General features: G+C 42.4%; 1 protein-coding gene across 6 annotated transcripts in view; it reads right to left on the reverse strand.

Moving 5' to 3' along the window:
• The window catches only part of DICER1 (dicer 1, ribonuclease III), a 65,985-nt gene extending 58,195 nt beyond the window's left edge, over positions 1–7,790 (reverse strand). For 3 of the 6 annotated variants that reach the window (XM_027120466.1, XM_027120465.1, XM_027120460.1), the window contains exon 1: positions 7,636–7,790. The gene's annotated coding sequence lies outside the window, so the exon portion shown is untranslated. Of the gene's footprint in view, positions 1–7,474 lie in introns of all 6 variants that reach the window. The other 3 variants (XM_027120462.1, XM_027120463.1, XM_027120459.1) reach the window with 1 other exon arrangement.
• Between the last annotated feature and the right edge of the window lie 1,515 nt (positions 7,791–9,305).

A 9,305-nucleotide genomic window follows, 5' to 3' on the forward strand; every position in this document is an offset into this window, starting at 1 on the left:
CAACTAGAGAAAGCCTGTGCGCAGAAACGAAGACCCAACACAGCCAAAAATAAATAAATCTCAAAAAAAAAAAAAAACTTCCCTGAATTCTCCTAATGTTCAGCAACAGAAAAGCTAGAGATGTACAAAGATTGATTTTAAATAATAACAATAAATATTCTCCTTCAGAATTCTGTTATATGTCAACAAAAACTTTTTTTTTACAAATTATCCCCAAAAGAAAGCACCCTTTGACAATGCTTCATTTCACATATTTTATTGAAGAAAGGTTGGAAACTGAAGTCCATGTGTTATGTAAGCAATAAAGAATTACTCTTTTTAAGCACTAATAGCATCTGGAAATTATAGCTTGCCTTAACTCCAGTAGAATTTACACACTACATTTAAATGCCTAATTTAGGTTGTTCTATTATTTGTTCGTATGTTTTTAATCAACAAAATTATGCATTTTCCTCTGAACACCAAAATTATGTTTGGTCTAAGATAAATAAATTACTTGAGTTTATTATATGTAACAGGTACATATAAAGATTTTAAAATTAGGGGTTTTTTCTTTTTAATGTTTAGCTATACAATATACAAGACCCTTGGAAAAGGTAGGTAATACCGGTAGTGTTACATACAAAATATAATAAGCATTTTTTTTAAGATTTTTTTTTTTAATGTGGACCACTTTTAAAGTCTTTATTGAATTTGTTACAATATTGCTTCTGTTTTATGTTCTGGCCTTTTGGACACGAGGCATGTGGGATCTTAGCTCCCCAACCAGGGATGGAACCCGCACCCCCTGCACTGGAACGCATAATCCTAACCACTGAAACCCCAGGGAAGTCCCGTACAAAAATATGATAAGCTTTTACAATTAAAATACGAAGGTGCCTATCAAATACTTTCTTCCTCTTTAATAGTACCAGAGGCCTCTCAGTGGGTTACTTGCTCTTCATCATATTGATCAGATCAAGAGTTTAAACAGTTCCCATCAGACTCTCATTCATTCACAATCATTCACTAAGCTGTACTAGATGCAGAGATAAAAGATGAAAAGACTCAACTGTCTCTGAAAGATCTGGCCGTCCTTTCAAGGCACAATCCAACTTGACCTACTTTCCAAGCCTTACTTCCCATGGTTTTCACCTTACCTTTCCTGCTCCGAACAGCTCACAATTCCATCACCTACTTTCTTATAGTCACTACATACAAACCTCAATGCTCAGTAAATGCAGCCTCTCTTTTCCAAGTCTCACATGTAGTTTAGATTCAGCTTGAAATGGAGAAGTCCCTGAATTATACAGATGCTTCAAAGATTACCGACTATAAGATAGCCTGGAGCCTTACAAATGTTCTCATTTTAAAAGTGAGAAAACCAAAACTAAGTCTAGAAAGGCCAGGGTGACCTGCCCTTAACATATCTAGTTATTCAGAAGCAAAGCCAAACTAGAACACAGGTTTCCTAACCACTCGTTATTTTACATTGTTCATTCATTCCACCACTCATGTCTGCCTCAATTATCTGAAATATTTTTATCCTTGGTTAACCTATTACTTGTCTTTATTTGTGTTCATATAGCTACATCAGCGTGTACGGATGGGGTTCAGCAGGCGTCCCTGCACCTCCTATAACTGTATATAAAATTCTGAATATGCACATGCACATTTTTCTGGGGATAAGATTCGTATCTTTTGTCAAATCAGGAGTCTCCAAAGAATAAGAATCACTGGACTACATCAAGTACATATGATATATATATATAAAGTTTATGCTGCTTCAAAATATAGATTCAAGGATGATGCATTTATTCATACATAATAGAAGAATGGTAGTTATATAGGGAAATTGAGCAATACTTAAGGCACTATTACGCTTGGTCACTATTATAGAGACCCAGCTAAGGTAGCTGAACCATTTGACCCAATACAGACAATCCTCATACAGAATACCTGTCTGTGAAATATTGCACTCAAGCCCTCTTTTCTTTTTCATCTTCCATTATAAAGCTAAGCATAACATCTCAATAGTCATAATTCTGGGGGAAATCACAATATCATCAAATCACATTAAGAATATATTCTTGAGCAAAATTTCCTCTAATGTACGTATCTGAAGCAAAATAACATCAGCTAAATTTTATGAAATGGTGGTTATGTGACAGAACTGGGTTAAGAGTTTAAGAAACTCACTTTTTCCTCACAACCTCAAGAAGTAGGTACTATTATTATGAGCGGATTTCAGATGAGGGAGCTGACTCAGAAAGGCTGCCAGACACCCTGTGCTCCTCAGCTAAACTGGAGGAATCAGAATTTGAACCCTGGTCTCTCTGACACCAAAAACTTGCTCTTAAACGTCCTTATAATGCTTCGATAAAATACTAATATTTAATTCTGCAAAATGGAAAAAGCTTAAAATACCACTAATCAGAGCTACCCATGAGTGATGGCAGTGTAGCAGGATGGGCGAGAGGAGAGGCCACGCGAAGCTCTGGGCTCAGCATGTTAAATTCGCCCTCTCAAAAAAAAATCTCAAAATATCTCAAAGTCTACTGCCTTTCTCTTTCCCTTCAAACAGAGTTACTGATCTAACTCCTTAATCAAAGAACCTTTCTACATCATGTCAAAGATCAGTTCTTAAATCGAGATCCTTCTCTCGTTATCTGAGTTCTTTAAGCACATTATTTTTAAAATTCTGAACTGGTGTGCTGACATATTCTAATCAAAAAAGAATTTCCAAATGTGTTTTCTAAATTCCTACTTTATTGCACACATTGAGCCGTCACCTGAGGAAGAACCAAGGGTTAGCCAGCTTCGGCATGAGAAAGCCTACAATACCAGGAAAACTCCCCATTTCACAGTAATTTGCTTCTATGAAATCCTTCTCTCCATCCACAATGTCTCTGTGTACATAATAAGTCCTCACTAATGAAGAATGAGGCAGCATGATCTGTCCAAAATCAGAACAGTAATGATCTTTTTAAAAGCCTTAATATACAAGCAATATTATTTTCCATAAAACTGTTAGCTTCTAAGTCCCTTAAAAACTAATATAAAAGTAATTTATTCACTCAACAAAGATGAGCACTGTCTTTACACCAGCACTGCTCTATTCTACCCTTACTATCCTTACCATTCCATAAACCTTAACACGGCACATTTAGTGTCACGATGAGCTTCAAACATCAGAACAGCAAGGCCAAAATTCAAGTCTTTCGTGACTTATTTCTAGTAAGTCTTACTGACAGCCTCAGACAATGTTTTCCTGTGGCATCTTCTTAGCCACCTACTTAAAATGTATAGCAAATTTGCATATTAAAGGAGAACCAACAATTCACTGACAATTCTAGGAAAATAGGAAAGCCATTTTGTACTCAAAATTTATTTTAACAAAGGCTTTCTTACATGACTGAAAATTTCAATTTCATCAGCTGGACCTCAAAAATAAGGCTATACCACTATACAAGCAATCCTACTTTTTAGACCAACACACAATTCCTAAAGACAGGCAGAGAGAATCTGGAAAATCCTGACTGCCTCTACTATCCAGAAAAGAGTACATTGTGAATGGATTATTACTCAGCGTCTGTCAAAAGCCTGAATGAGACAACTGATATATGATGGACATCGTCTGAAAGAGAAATTAACTAAACTAATGAATCACATCACCAGAACGTGTATACCTACATTACTAACGCTTTTCCATTATGTCTGAGGCCTTTATCCAATTTCTCTAAAATGGCATGTGAAAACTATTTCTCCATCATTTATAAAATGTAAAACGTTTTCTCCATATATTGTTAATGTCATTTTACATAAGAATTCAAATGCTTATTCATCATACAAGAGAAAAGTCTGCTTCTCCTGATTAACTGCTATACTTCCTTTCACCAATCAATACCAACTATAATTAGTCCTGTTTCCTCTTTTGCTTTGACTAATAAAATATTAAAAAAAAAAAAAACTTTAGTGACATGCAGACGCTAATTATCCTTGCGCTGAGCTTCTCATCTAATTCCCTCCACACTCTACCCCTCAACCTTCACCACTATTTTCACTGTCCTCTCAAACATCTGTCTATCGTAAGACCATCTCAAATCCTTTCTCAAAGGAGACAAATAATAAAACACATACATCCATCGGGCTTTGAGAATGAGCTGAACTCTTGAATGTCCAAAATGCAGAGCACAAGGATAAATCACTTGGCTCCAACTTAACTATTTACACAAGTTAAACAGGGACCTGACCAGTACCTTCCTCTGACATCAACAGAGCAGAACATGGCTCCATGATGGATCAACTGAATGAATTCAGTTACTTGCCAAACACTGGTGGGAACCGAGATCATAAAAACAAGTAAATCCTGGGCCTCAAGAAGATTAAAGTCTTCTATTAATAAAAAGTTCCTATTTGTAGGGAAGTATAACCACCTGGAAAAACCCTGAGAAAACTCATGCTGCAATAAGTTCTGAGTCTAGTGTTCTGATGATCTAGAAACAATCCGACCGCTTCCGGGTATACACAAAAGAAGCAGAAGCTGGGGCTCAAGCAGGTATTTGTATACCTATGTTCGTAACGACATCACTCACAAGGCCAAAAAAGTACAAGCAACCCAAGTGTCCATCAAGGGATTAATGGATAAGCAAAATGTGGTGCATACCTATAGAATGAAATAGTATTCAGCCTTAAAAAGGAAGGATATTCTGACACATGCTACAACGTGAATGGATCTGGAAGATGCTATGCTAAGTGAAACAAGCCAGTCACAAAAGGACAAATGTTGTACAATTCAGCTTCAATTAGGTTCCAAGAGTAGCAGATTCATAGAGACAGAAAACAGAATGGTGGTTGCCTGGGCCTGGGAGGAGGGTGGAATGGGGAGTTAGTGATTAATGGCTACAGAGTTTCAGTTGAGAAAGATGAAAAGTTCTGGAGATGGATGGTGGTGATGGCAGGCAAACAATGTGAACGTAATTAATGCCACAAAACTATACACTGAAAAATGGTTAAAGTGGTACATTTTGTTATATTTTACCACAAAAAAAGTTAAAAATCTTAATTATTCAGATAACCAGAGGTCACCTGAACATTTAAGACAGAGTTCCATTCATTAAACAAGTATTAACTAAAAACTTACCTGCAAGTTACACAGGTTTTTTCCCTAAAATCCATTTGGAACAGCAATGCAACGTAAGGAAGACAGCCCACATGCAAAGATTTTTAAATCAAACCATGATTCAATCCTGGCTCTGCCACTTCTAGATTCGTAACTCTCTGAGTCTTAGCTTCCTTGCATGTAAAATAAGACAATACCAAGTCTGTCTCAGGGTCACGGTGAGGATTAAATAAGAACACACATAAAAGCACCTGAAACATCTTGGCACACAGTTAAGGAGGACCTTCTTATGAATAAATGTTTTCCCTTCTCTCCTTTGCCACAAGTAATGACCACAGGATGTTAGGGTCACAAGGGAGAGAATGTTGATGAAATACCTATTTTCTCAAACGAAACAAGCATCTCACACATCAGACAGCGGCAGGGAATAAATCTCTCAATGCCATAAAAGTCATCCTCCTTTGAAGACAGCACTACACTGAAAGTACTACCCACTATATACTACCACAAAATCACTATCAAATAAGAATCATGAGCCACATCAAAATACAATGTCTGCTAAATCAAGACAATAAAATTCAGCAACGGCAACACCACCTCACTTTACAACACATACACAGTGCCACAGATATAAGACGGCAGACAGAACTTAACCTTTAATCATGAGATGACAGCATAAAAAGTAAAACAAGCCCTTACTGAAATAACTACAGGAAAAGAAGGTCTTTTCTTCCCAAATTAAATGTGCTCATCTTTTCTTAAAACAGCATTTTGATGCCTTGAGTAAGTCCATTATCCAACACTGCCATTTAAATGTTCATAAAGATCATATTAAAAGCAATCTTTGTAGTGTTTCTAATCTTTAAAGTTTTATAAACTATGTCCTAAAATAAAATTTTGAAATAATTATATATGTAACTATATACAGTATATATTACATATAATATACATATGCCACAGATAGCTACTAGCTAGCTTTAAAGACAACACTGCAAAATAAGCTGATTATGGCAACCTAGTTCCCAAAGATATTGATACTAAAATTACTATTCACTAGCAGCCTCATTCAGCATCTTGTACCATCATCCACCATCTTGTACCATCATCCACCCTCTAATAAATTATTGGAGCTCTGGGTTAAGATGGGTATTTTTATTTCAAAAATTTAATGTTTAGGACACTATATTTGCAATGGAGTTAACCTTTTATCGAAGCACATTTTTTAAAAGTATTTTCCGAGTGACTCCTAATTTGTACCCTTTTCCATTCACTGAGTGTGCTGCAGTTGAAAAAGAAGCAACACGAAGACAACTGAAAATCAGAATTGTGAAGATTCAGAAAAGTTAAAGACCAAAGCACGTCAAGTAGCAAAGACTTCAAAGTAATATTCTTTAAAATGATGAATATTTTTTAAACCGTGATAGTCACAATAATAGACTTATCATCTGGGTTAAGTAACGTGTCCCCATAAGCATGACTTTCTTCACAAAAGCACTGACACTCTACAGCAAGGAGCCCCACTCATCTCTGTCTTTGCAAATCTTCAGGCCATTAAAGATACATTAAGTAGTCTGTTAGTTCTGTACTGCGGGCAAAGCTATGGGGCAGCTCAGCTTTTCTGGAAAATCTACAAAATATCTGCCGTGCCAACTTAAAACATACACTGATTTCCCCAAAGACTGAAAACCCTCAAGAAAGCCTCCTTTGCAGAGTCCAGGCGTGCTGGCACAAAAACACCGGAGAGGAGGGGCTTAAAGATGGCCTCGGCCACCCGTCCCTGGGGACCCAGATCTGGTCACCTGCCAATAAACACGAACAATCCTCGCCGGGCGCGCCCCGAAGTCTCGCGCTTTCCTGCCAGCGCGGACGGCCCGGCTTCCTTTCCTCCCGCCCCCTCGAAGGTGTCCACCCAGGAGGCCCAACGCGGCCACCGCCACCAAGCAGGCTCCCGAGGATGCTCCCGAGTCGCGGCGGTTGACTCCGTACCACCGTCGTGTGCGTAACCGGACCTGTCAAACCCCCACTCTCCGCGGGCCGGGAGCGACCTGCGAGGACCCGCTCCACTCCGGGAGCGAGGCGCCCGCGTCCCCGTCCCCGTCCGGTGCCAGGGCGACCGCACAAAGTCCCTGGGAAGCACCGAATCAGGATGGGCGCTGGGGTCGGGGAGGCGCAAAGCCCGGCGGCGTGGACGTCCGGCCCACAGGCCGCGTCGCCCGGGACCAGGCGAGGCCGCGCCATCTGTCCGCGCGAGTCTCGCCACCGTAGGCCCCGGGCCGGGCGCCCACGCGGGCCTCGGAGCCCAGGCAGGCGCGGGGCCAGGCGGGGCCGCTCCCCGCCCCGGACACAAAGCGGCTCCGCGGAATCCCGCCTCACCTGCAGCACGGGGCGCCGCGGGCCTTCGAGAACCATCGGACCCCGCTCCGGCGCGCGCGTCACAGCCCAGGCCTCCCGCTGCCGCCCGGCGCCGCCACCGCCGCCGCCATTTCCTCCCGCTCGCCGTCGCCTCGTCCCCGCTGTCAGGTTACTCCATTCACCTGGGCCTGAAGCAGCCTGCGCCGCGCTGCGCCGCGCCTCCGCCGCGACCCCTCCCGCCGGCGCTTGCGGAGACTGCGCAGCGCCCTGCTCGCCCGCAGCCCGCGCACGGCCTGCGGCAACTGCGCACAGCGGCTTGGAGAATCCGACCGGCGTCCGCACCGCCCCCTCCGCGCCCCCACGCTCCACTCGCCCCGCGCCGGCATGAGAGCGAGCCTGTGATTGGACAGAGCTCGGCGGTGAAAGGTTAATCCCGGCCCCCCAGCCACTCAGGAGCCGGGAGACAGTGGACGCGAGCGGCGGAGGCCCAGGCGGTGTTTGCGGCCCAGAGCCGGGACGGTACCCGGACGTTCCACTGCCCGCCGCTCGGCACCTTCGCCACCATCCCGGGCCCGCGCGTCGGGGTTGCGGACGCTCGCTTGAGTCGGCAGAATCTGCTGGCTCTCGGAATTCGTCCGCCTGCATTGTTGCCCCTTCTGGCACCCACGGCCCCCGGCCCCCTAAACGAGGCCCTTCCCCATGGTCGTAATTGTTGTGCGCAGGGCTCGGATTTCCTTTCGCCGCCCCCGCACCTTTTTTAAAGGACCGACCCCCTCGCCTGCTTTTCCCCTGCGTTAGTGGTCCAGGGCCCTCCGCATGTGGGGAGACAACTAATCCCACCCCCCCAGCCCCACCCGGAACAGGGATAACCAGAAAATGAGATGGGGGCAGCGGCCCCATTTATGTAAATTGTTCATTTGCATAGGTCAGAACAGTGTATTTTATCTTGCAGCTGTGAATTAAAATACAGAGATCCAGTAAGTGACTGGCTAAAAGAAAATTCTATTAATTTATCCCCAAATGTAGGCCTGTCTTCCGGATGACTCACCTGATAGATTGCTTTACTCCAGGCGAGGTATGGTAACAGCAACCATGCTTCTGCTAAGAGTTAGCCCTTAGCACATACTACATGCTAGACATGTCTAGAGCGGCGCTGGTCCATACAGCAGCCACCAGTTCCGTGTGACTATTGAGCACTTCCAATATGGCTAGTCCTGGTCGAGATATGATAGCTGGAAATCAGATGTATGTGTTCTTTACCACAAAAGAATGTAAACCATCTCACTAATATTTATTATATTGATTACGTTTTGAAGTGATAGTATTTTTGACATATTAGGTTACATATGGGTTTCATTTTTTTTTTCAGTGTAAATACTAGAAAGTTTTTAATGTCTTTTGTGGCTCGTATATATTGCTATTGGACAGGCTGTTCTAAGCTTTGATTGATATGTGGACCCTGTGAGTAGATGCTGTGATTGCCCCCCATTTTAACAGATGAAGACAATTCATAACCTCCAGCAAGTAAGCTGCTAATAAGCGAACAACTGAAATTTGAACCCAGGCGGTCTGGCTTCAGGGCTGGTATATTCAATCACTACAACGTCCACATTTTGGTCATATATTTACTGTGAATTGGCAAGACGTTTCACATAAACAGAATGTTCATGGGCAAAATTAGGAAGTAGTCAGAATGCACTTGGCGGACCTCCATAAAAATAACTTTTCTTAAGTATATACAGCACTTATATTGCACTGTAGGCAGAAGACCTCCCCAGTAATATAAATAAAGCCTTTTTGGAGATAATCCTTTATGAGAAGGATGGCCTCTTAGGGTGGGAATAGGCACTGG

Source organism: Aethalodelphis obliquidens, unplaced genomic scaffold (genome assembly GCF_003676395.1).
Source record: "Aethalodelphis obliquidens isolate GAN/ISIS:26980383/991018 unplaced genomic scaffold, ASM367639v1 scaffold21, whole genome shotgun sequence".
Lineage (NCBI taxonomy): Eukaryota > Metazoa > Chordata > Mammalia > Artiodactyla > Delphinidae > Aethalodelphis > Aethalodelphis obliquidens.